Raw genomic sequence first — 10,339 nt, 5'->3', positions numbered from 1 at the left:
TCTGGCTCCTGGAGGCTCTGGGCTGCATCTCCCCAAAGAGAGGGGGCTTCTGGGAGTGCTGGTCTAGGTGGGCAGGGGCAGCTGTGGGGGGATGCCCAGGTCCCACATCATTCCCAGAGGAGGGAGTCTTTCTGTCTGCCATTTACAACGGAGGGGACAGCAGGGCCCTGCATTCCGCAGCCCAACCTGGCCTTTCAGGTCTGAGTCACTAACGCCAGAAAGGACTGGACACACAGCCAGTGCTGGGCTCAGGTCAACCCTGGCGTGACTATTGTTGTTGTTATTGTTTTACCACATGTTGAGCATCTACGATGGGACACTATCTCCGTGAAGTCATATTATTAACCCCACTGTAGGGATAAGGAGAAACTGGGATTCCAACCCAGGTCTCTAAAACATGGCTTCTCACTTTGCTGTGATTGTGCCACTCGGGGTTGTCCGGGGCACCTGTTACAAACGCAGATTTCCTAACCCACCTAAGCCCTGCTCAGCCGGGATTTCTGGGGGGCGGGAACACTCCCCGGGATCTGTCTTCTCAGAGAGCCCCCTACCACACCTCACACTGGGCTCTGATGCAGGAGAGCTGTGGTCTGACTCTGAGAAACCCAGGCTTAAAGACCCCTCTGCCTTCTTCCCCCTTCCAAATGCTTCTTCGAATCTTATAAGATGCTGGGCAGGGGAGCCCCACTCCGTTGAGGGGGGGGAGAGCTTCTCTTAGCCACCCCCCCCTCATCCAGAGGGACACTGGTGCCTCTGGGTCCCCGCCAGGGGCATGGCATGGTGATGGGGGGGCGGCAGGCAGGCGGGGGTGGCATCCCCAGCAGAGGAGCTCACCAGCCTCACCTCGGGCCAGTCTGGCAGCCCTGGCCTCATGAATTGCTTCTCTGTATCCATGACAAGGAAGGCCCCAAGAGGGTCCTCAGCCAGTTTGAGGCCACTCAGCTCCCGGGAGAGGGCAAACCCTCAGACTGACAGGTTCCCTCGCTTGGGCCACCCACATCCGTGTGCAGCTCCGTCGGGTCTGTTTCTCATCAGGCTCTCTGGGCCTCGAAGAAACCGAGGCTTGAGGCTGGCCAGCAGCCTTGTGGTTTTGGAAGTAAGAGGAAGCCAAGTCCTCGAGTTCCCAGGGCCCCTGCATTCATAAGCCTGCATAAGCAAGCGTGCATATATGTGCGTGCACACACACACACACACACGTGTGGATCGGCAGGCACACATGCAGCATGCAAACACCCACATGCACTTGCCCATGCACTCAGGGCTCCGGCTGCAGGCCTGAGGGAGAACCCTGGGCTCAGGACAGCCTGTTACAGACCCTGGCAGCCAGGGAGGCAGGAGAGGCTGGTCCGAGAAGGCCTCCTCCTGGCTGGGCATCTCCTAGCTCCATCCCTTCTTCCTTTGGCTGCATGGACTGGGGCAGGGGAGGCCACTGGCTCTGGCATCAGCTCTGGAAGTTTCTCTCTTTCTTACCTGCCCAAGAGCAGCTTCTACACGGATGAGGGAGCCTCATGAGGTGAGGACCCTCCCTGGTGAAGCCCCTCTGTCCCCCATACCCACACAGTGACGAGTAAGAGTGGTGTTTAAGCAGCATTATCTCAATGGCGCTAGTCTTGCTGGGTAGGGGTCAGGCAGTCTTGTCTGGGTTAGACCTGAACTGACCACTGCGCGGCGCCTCCTCCCAGGATAACTTCAGACAGGACCTGACTCCCACAATAGGGGCTAGGGCTAGGGTCCTGCCTCCCTTGGACAGGAGGTGGGGGCATCAGGGGCCTAGGGCCTGGGAACCTGGTCATCTGGCCCTGCCTTTCCAGGGAGTGAGCCAAGCTGATTCGTGGAGGGGTCATCTCAGCCCAGTCTTCCCTTTCCCACTTGGGTTTGGGGGCCCGTGGGCTACCATCAGCTACAACCAGCTTTGAGATCTCTTTGAAGACTGGGGCTTCCATCCCTACCTGGTACATCCAGGTGCCGGGCACATAGTCGGTGCTCAATACACACTGTGTATGCCAATGCACCTCCTTTGCCCCCAATTCCCTTCTTCCTATGTATGTATTCCCCCTTTTCTTTCCCTTCCTTTGTCTCAGATCTGGGACATTTCCTGGCACTGCTGGGTCTGATTAGGACCCTTGGGAAGGGATAGAACTTGAGCTTCCAGGGGCTTCCCCATCAGAGGAAAATCCTCAAACAATTCCCCAAATGAGGGCTGTTTATCACCAGCCTCTGAGCCTTGAGGAAACTGAGGCTTGAGGCAAGCCTCGAGGACATTTATTTTCTGGAAGGTGGGGGAAGGGTGCTGGGTAGGCCGTTGGGAATCAGCACTTCCCTCAGGGTCATTATGGGTAGAACCCCTGCCCTGGCCACCTTCGGAGTTGGCATTTTGCCAACCATTAGCGCCCACCTTGGCCAACTCAAGGGAAGTCCTTCTGGACTCGTGCTGGGCCTGGGGCTGAGGAGATTTCAGGCTCTGCCCACCTGTGGCTGATAGTCTGGCCTGGGAGATGCCCACTCTCCACAGAGAGCTGGGCCCCAGGCAGCAGGCTGAGGCTCATGAGGCAGGGCAGGCAGGGCCAGAGGCATGTCATTTCTCTCAAAAAATGGCCTACTCAGCCCCAGGCAAGAAGTTGGGCGCACAGTAGGACTGTCACAGGGCGCTCCTGCAGGGTGAGGGTGGGGGGCAGGCCTCAGGGCGTGTGGCGGCAGACCTGCGCCGTCAGGTAAGCAGTGCGTGTTTGAGAGCTCAGCCTCTGACCCGACTGCCTGGGTTTGAACTCAGGTCTGACCCTCACGAGCTGAAACCGCGGGCTCATGTGGTCTCGTGTGAAACATTCCGGCTGGTTGGCCTACCTGGGAGAGCTGTTTCCAGAATTAAATGAGTTTCTCTATGTAAAACATCTATACTAGTGCCTGGCGCACAGTAAGCTCTCAGTTGACACCAGATATTATTGTTACAGACTGGAGTAAACTGAAGATCACCCTAAAAGGCTTTTATTGACTGTTGACATTTGCTTTCCTCCCCTAGACGCTGACTTCCCCTGACCCTTTATCTCCTATCCCTGGCACATCTCAGGGGCTCAAAACTCCCATGTTGAAAGGATGAACACATGAACGAGCAAATTAGGGAGAGCAGGGCACCAAGAGAGACTTCCTGGAAGAGGCCGCACCGGGGGAGAGCCCTGCAGAAGTTAGGAGGACAGCACAAGCGCAGGCTGGGTGGCCTCTGGCTGGGCTGGCATCCGGGGAGGCCGAGCCAGGCCTGGGGGGGCAGGGAGGAGAGGGGGGATGGAGGGAGACGGAGCTGGCTGCAGCCGACCACGGAGCCTGGACAGCCGCGTCCCCTGTCCCGGTCGCAGGGGGCTGGGGCCGGACGAAGGCTGCCTCAGAGGGAGGGCGGGTGGACAAAGGGCAGCAAGAGGCGGCCGGAGCCTTCAGTGTAAACCCCTCTCCCTCCTTCTCCCGGGAACTCGGGGGCCGTTCGAGGAGCCTGGAGCTCTGTTGTCACCGGGAGAAAAACCAGCCTCACTTCACAGACCCCTTCAACCACTGGGGAAACAAGTGTTGGAGATAAGAGGATTTTAAACAAATAAACTTCCCTTCAGGAGACTTAAAAGAGGAAAAGGTTGTGTTTTCTCCTCTCTTCTCCCCTTCTGGTGTCTCCCTTCCCCCTCGCCTCCCTTTCCCCCTTCTCTCCCTTCCTCTTTCATTCCCTCTTGTCCTTCTTTCCTTCTGTCTTTATTAACAACCCACCTCCCAGATCAAAACACAAAACAAAACATAAGCAACTCCCCCATCATGGTGTCATCCTGTGTTGAACACCGAGGGCCTATAAAAGGTTTTATGGACCCAAAGAGTCAATAAAGGGGTCATCATGTCCATTCCCCTGCCTCCTGTTACGACTTGCACGTCGATCCCCACCAGTGATGCCCTGTTTCCCTGAGAGGCGCCGCGGGGCCCTTGCTCTGGCCCCTCTGCCCGGACGCCAGGTAGTGCTCTAGGGGTTATGATCCTCAGGCAGTGGAAGACCCAGTCTAGACTTGGAGCAGATGAGGCTGTGTTGAAAGCAAGTTGGGCTGGATGATAGGAAAAGTGTCACTGAAGGGGAAGCCATATCCCTGCCCTCAGGGAGCCCCAGTCTGAGGGGGGACACAGCCCTGAGCCTGGGGAAGCCCGGTCTGAGCAGGGACACAGCCTCTGCTAGGAAACTGTAGAGCCAGGAGCCATGGCCAGGGCCACTATCACAGCAGCCTGGTCCATGCAGGTTCCCATTGGATTCGGACAGTCGGTAAAGAAACAATGGAGCCAAAAACTGATAGGCCATTTTCTTTAATTCTAGCTTGCACCCGGCAGACAAGTAAAAACATACACTCTGGGCTCCAAAACCCACTCACATTCAGTGCTCACAAAGCCACTGACTTATCCGAGTTTCCTGGAATCAAAGGTTTCTAGCTCACCAGCTTTATTCTCATCAGTTCCCCATCTCCTTCCTTCTCCAGCATCAAACTGCACAAACTGGCCTCTCACTCAATACTCTGCCATCTTGGCTGCTTCTCCTGGCCACATGGCCTCTTTCTGCTCTCTGCTGTGCTCCCTCTGCTCTCTCATGCTAATCATCCCAGGAACCAAGAGCGCAAGCTCCTATTCTGCCCCTATTTTATAGTGTAGCTTCACAACCTCTAATCCAATATACAAAATAGGGAAGTCCCTAATACAAAGTCACTTCTCTGAGTCATGATTGGATTGTACCACCCCACATCAAAAGGGGTGGGAGAGGCTTAATCCCAAAACCAAGCCCCAGGCTACAAAGATCCTGCCTGCCCACAGAGACACACATTAATTTCACCTGGGCAACGCCATCTTTAACAAAGTGAGCATAATATATTTTATCTGCCCAACAGAAACCTTAGGGAGTAGGTAGCGAACGTACCACAGAGGGGGTGGGCGGGCCGCCCGAATCTGTACCACACAGTGGGTGAGTCAAGTGGGAGAGTAAAACGGGCGTGAGGATGTCAAATCCAGGAGCAGTGGGGAAAAGCTGTCCTCTCTTAGCTTTTTCTATTCCTTTTCTGACCCCAGCCTGACTGAGCAATTGGGAGGGTCAGTGGGATCCAGTGTCCCTGTGGGGCAGGGAGAGTCAGGGCTGGAGAAGCAAGAGGTTGGGAGAGGCCTGCTGAGTGGCTTTCTGGAGTCTGGACGGCAAGGGACCACAGGAGATAAGCCCCTGCGATAAGGGGCAATCACGCCACCTCATTTAACGAGAGCCTGTTGGTGACAAGCTGAGCCTTGCATGGCCCAGGACGTGTGTGGTGGGGCAGTGGGGGAGAGGACACGGGAGCTCTTGGCCTGAGGTCAGGGCTGGTGGGCAAGGGTTTCTCCGAGGCCGCTCCCCAGCTCTTCCCGTGCCCTGACATGGGTGCATCTCTAGCGGGCCCTCATTAAGATGGAGATGGTGGGGATGGAATGAAGGAGGGGCTGTCTGGATTCCCAGCAGCCTCTTGGCTCCTCCCCCAGTCCCATCATAACTAACCTGGGCTGAGTGGCAGCAGGCCTGTCCACTGGATGCTCACCGAAGCTCATAAGACCTAGGGACCAGAGGGAGGCTTCCAGGGGAGGAAGAGAGTGAACCTCGGGGTGGCGGAGTTGGCTGTGGCCTGTCCGCGGCAGGAGGATCCTCCCTGGGGCCCCGATGATGAGCTGGGGGTACCTGCACGCATTTGCAACTCAACACTGCAAAGACTCCTATGGGGCAGAAGGGGAAACTGGGGCCCAAAGAGGGGAAAAGCCCTACCGAGGGCCACATAGCAGTTCAGAGTTTCCAACCCTCTTCCTAGCTCCAGGCTGCTCTGTACTGTGTGTGTGTGTGTGCGCGCGCGCACACACACACACACATCGGGAGCAGGCTCTACAGGCCCAGTGGCTGCAGTGGGCCCTGGAAAGGGTCCCAAGCCCCCAAGCCCAGCCCTTTTCAGGCCCCTGACCCTCTGCTCAGCTGAGGCGACTCACATGGGATGGCCCCCAGACTTCCAGGCGACACTCACTCAACACTCCATTAGCTGCTCTTCGACCGACAGTCCGCAGGCGGTCTCGTTCTGGCCCAGCGCTCCCTGAGGCCCAGCAAGAGCATCAAGGACACAGCTCAGCTTACAGTCCTTGGGGACCTGTCGAGCTTACAGCAGTTTCAGCGGGAGCACACGATGGCCAAGCAGGCGGCTTAGCTCTCAGGGAAGTTGTGTTCAACCTTCGCCAGGCAATGCCACAGAGAAACCCTGGGATTGTCCGTCACTGGGCATGGTCCATGCCCTGTCTTCCCTTCCAGAAGGGGGAGCAAAAGACATGGAGACAGCCAGCTGGGGGGAGGGGAGCCATGACATAAATCAAAATGCCAGAAATTAATATGGATAGGAGAATGCTTTAAGCAAACACATGCAAATAGGCATGCAAATCTACCCCAGGGTGGGGAGGATATATGCAAATCAGGCTCCAGAAAGTCCTGACAATGAAGCCTCTGTTCTCATGAATGGGACCCAGGGATCCCCAAATATGTCCTTGCACAGAGTTTGGGTCCTCCTGCTCTACCAGAGTCCCAGTCTCCAACCCCTTCCCCACCCTCTGCTTATATCATGTGGCCTGGCTCCCAGATCACTCAGGGGCTGGGGCCAGAGCACACTATGGCTTGGATGCAACACCCCCCGGGGCCCAGCTTCCCTCTCCCTGTGCCAGGCTGTCCCTCTCCAGAAAGGCCCTCCAGCTCCTAACCATTGCCTGCTCCAAATGTCTGAGAAGGGCCCTGACTGTCCCTCCCTAAGCCCAGCATGTTCTCCAAAGGGGGGCCGAGAAAGTGACCTGCCCGTCAGGACGGTAGCCTTCCCCAGGGGCCCTCCTGGCTCTTCCAGCACCGTCCAGCGCACAGAAGACCGCAACAGTGGATGCGCTACGGAGGAAACGAACGCACAGACAAGGCCGTGCTCCCCTCTGCCTCCTGCTCAGGGTTTTTCACAGCTGCCTGTGGATGGGAGCTGAAATGTTTGTGCCCTTTTCTCATGCCTTCAACCAGTCTGAGCTTGCCAGAGGCAGGAGTGTGCCCTGGTCATTGCCCTGGTTCTGGCACAGTGGATACATGCACACGTGGTTTTTAAGTGTCTATCTGCTCCCTCTCCCCCTTGCCAGTGAGTGCCTGGAGGCTGACGACAAGCTCACTCATCTAGAACTCAGGGCTTGGCACACAGTGGGCACTCACTACATGTTGGATGGATGGATGGATGGATGGATGGATGGACGGACGGGTGGGGACCTCTGGGGACCCTGACCTGCTGACAGGTTGGTCTTCCTTATTAGACTCTGAGAGGCTGGACCCCCTGGGCAAATACAGGATGAAGGGAAGGGATAAACAAGTGAATGAATGAGTGGGTGAATATATGTTTGAGCACTGTTAGGGATCTGGAGAGACTGTAGTCTGCTCTACAGTGTCACTGTCCCCAGGCCAGGACATATGTGCCCTGTGTTCAGAGCTGAGTTCTTTTCCCCAGTATCACCCCGGGGCCTGCTCCAGCCTTCAGGCCTTTGCTCCCACACCAGTCCTCACTCCGGCCTCACCCCCACAGCCTTGACCCCTCCCCACAGCCTCCATGGTTCTTCTTGTGGCCTTGATCCCACCTGTCCGGCTGCTTGACTCAGCGCCCTATAGCCTCTGAGTGGCTATTTTCCGCCTACCTTTGAGTTTATCAGGTTGAGTGCAGCTCAGAAGCCAGCCAGACTTTCTTAATTTGAGGCTTTGTTTCTGTCATGTGCCAGAGGGCAAGAGCAGACTCTTCCCTAGGCTTAGCTTTCCCATCTGTAAAATGGGGATAATACCAGTTGTTAAGAGATTAAACAAGGCTCCAGATTGACTCCTGGCATGGAGCCAGCTGCTCAGTCAAGTACCGGATGCATGGGGCTTCCCCTCTCTCCCTGTCCTTGCTGCTGTGGCTGCAGTCCCCCCAGGGGCCCCAGAAGAGTCTCTCTGCGTTCTAGGAGCAGGAGCAAAGGACCTACTCTTACAGGAAGTGAGGAGCGGAGTCCTGGAGCTAGTTCAGGTAGAGCCTTCAGCCCAGGAGCAGGGGAGAGATCAGGGCCGGTGAGCCAGAAAACGGGTGGGGTGGGTGGGGGGAGCTAAGAGAGAATCAGGACTGGAGGCCCTGTACGAAGCATTCCAAGAACAGCTAAAACCGAAATGAGAGAACGTGAGGTTAGGTACGAGAAAGGACTTCCCAGTAATGGAGGCTGAAGGAGCACACTTCGGCCAAGACAGAAGCGAAGACTCTCTTGACTGAAGTGCAGGGGGCTTTGAGGAAAAAAAGGGATTTGAGCTTTTAAGTGTTTAAAGTGTTTGCTTAATACTCACTTATTTCATCCGCATAATAAGCCTTTAGCCCGTGGCAACAGTGTTGTTTATAAAATAGGTGTGGCCCTAGCCCGAGAGCTTGCTTGGTTAGAGCTTCATCCCGAAGCACAGAGGTTGTGGGTTCGATTCCCGCTCAGGGCACACACAGGAACAGATCGATATTCCTGACTCCTTCTCCCTTCCTCTCTCTCTCTCAAATCAATACCAATTTTTAAAAATTTAAAAATCAATCGATAAAATAAGTGTGATTCCACAGTCCCAGTGAGGGGCTGCCCAGAGGAGGGCAGGGGGACTGGGGTGAGAGCTCTCTTGTGACCGGGTCTAGGTTATGGGCTTGCTCCCCACCCCTTCCCAGGGTTTTGTAAATCTGGCAGGTTTTTTTTTCATTGAAGCTGAGGTTTAGTGCCAATTTCTTTGCTTACGGAAAAATGGGAAGGAAGCGGAGGGTGAGGAAGTCTCCCCATACTGTGGAGCGCAGAGAGGCCTGCGTGTGGCCCTTTACCTCTGGGGCCGGGCGGGGACTGGTGCGAAGGTCTGTGGCGAGAACTCTCGGCAGCAGGAAAGGGAACGCCAGGGCAGAGAGGAGGGACCGAGCCTCGGAGCTTCTACCAGAGGCGGACGCCTCTGTGACCCCATCTGGGAGGCCGTCATTTCGCCGCCTGTGCGGTCAGATGGCCACCCATTCCCACCCCAGTCCGGCCTGTCTCTGCCTGGCCCCAAACCTGCAAACAATGCTTGTTGACAATCTATGAGGGCTCAACACTCGATAACACGGTCCCCACCATGCCAGACATCCTCACAGCGGATAGGGAAGATGCTTTAAATACATCATCCTGTCAACTGAGTTTATTATTCTTTCGTTCAAGATAAACTGCAGCCGCCAACGAGGGGCTGTATAAATTCCAGGCTCAGAAATCAAGTAGACCCCACTCCTTGTTAAATACTCACTCACACACACGCACATACACATAAATCCTGCTAAGAAAATAGCCGCCCCCCGGACCCCTCAGCCTCTTGGGGCCTCGGTAGCCGCTATCTCATGGGGTGGTCCCAGGAGCAGCTGCAGACATCGGGGACTCAGGACTTGAACCTACCCTGGGGCCTCTTCCCTGGCCAGGCCTGAGAAGCTCACACTGGGGTCCGGGGAAGGTCTCCCTACAGAAGCCAGCTGTATCAGGTCAAGCCCAGCCTCTTGACTCCTGGACTTCTGTCCGTCCAAGGCCACATCCTGGGGTGGGTGGCCGGAGCACCCACATGGCTGTGTCAGGGAAGAGAGAGGCTTTCAGACTCCAGAGCTTCCAGGCAGGGCCTTAGAGAAAATGAATCCCGATGAGGCCATTAGAAGCAGCCAGCATTCATCCTGGGGGGAAGGGGACCCCCCCACCCCTCCCATACACAGAGGAAATGCTAAGGGGTCCATGTGATCTCCATGTGCTGGCCAGTGAGGGGTTGTCTGCACCCAGAATATAATCCCAGTCTTTTATTCCCTCGGCCCCTAAGGATCTACAATTGGAAGGGAAGGTAATATGATTTAATTTCAGCTTGGCCATGTCTCACTTGGGGGCTTAGAATAAAATTAAATTGAAAAAAAGCAAAATCCCATGCTAGATGCAGGGACAAGACTAGGGAGGCAGTGGGAAGGACGGGAGTTTTGGTGACAGACCTGGGTTCAGCTCTTTAACTTTCAGTTTCCTCTCCCATAAAATGGGAGAATTCTTTCTCTGCCATATTGTCATGAGGACTGGAGGCAAAGCATGGGGCGTAGCAGGTGTCTGCGCCCTATTTCTCCATTCTTCACGGCCTCCTTCTATGTCTCCCATGCCCGGGGGAACAACAACATCATCCCCATTCTGTGGATGTGGAAGCTAAATTTCAGATTCCAAGGCATCTATCTCCTATAAAAACCTCATTTCACTTCTAATTCCAAAGCATGGTTATGACAGACAACGATTTAGCACCTGCTGTATG

Source organism: Saccopteryx bilineata, chromosome 1 (genome assembly GCF_036850765.1).
Source record: "Saccopteryx bilineata isolate mSacBil1 chromosome 1, mSacBil1_pri_phased_curated, whole genome shotgun sequence".
Lineage (NCBI taxonomy): Eukaryota > Metazoa > Chordata > Mammalia > Chiroptera > Emballonuridae > Saccopteryx > Saccopteryx bilineata.
This window is presented reverse-complemented; position numbering follows the sequence as displayed.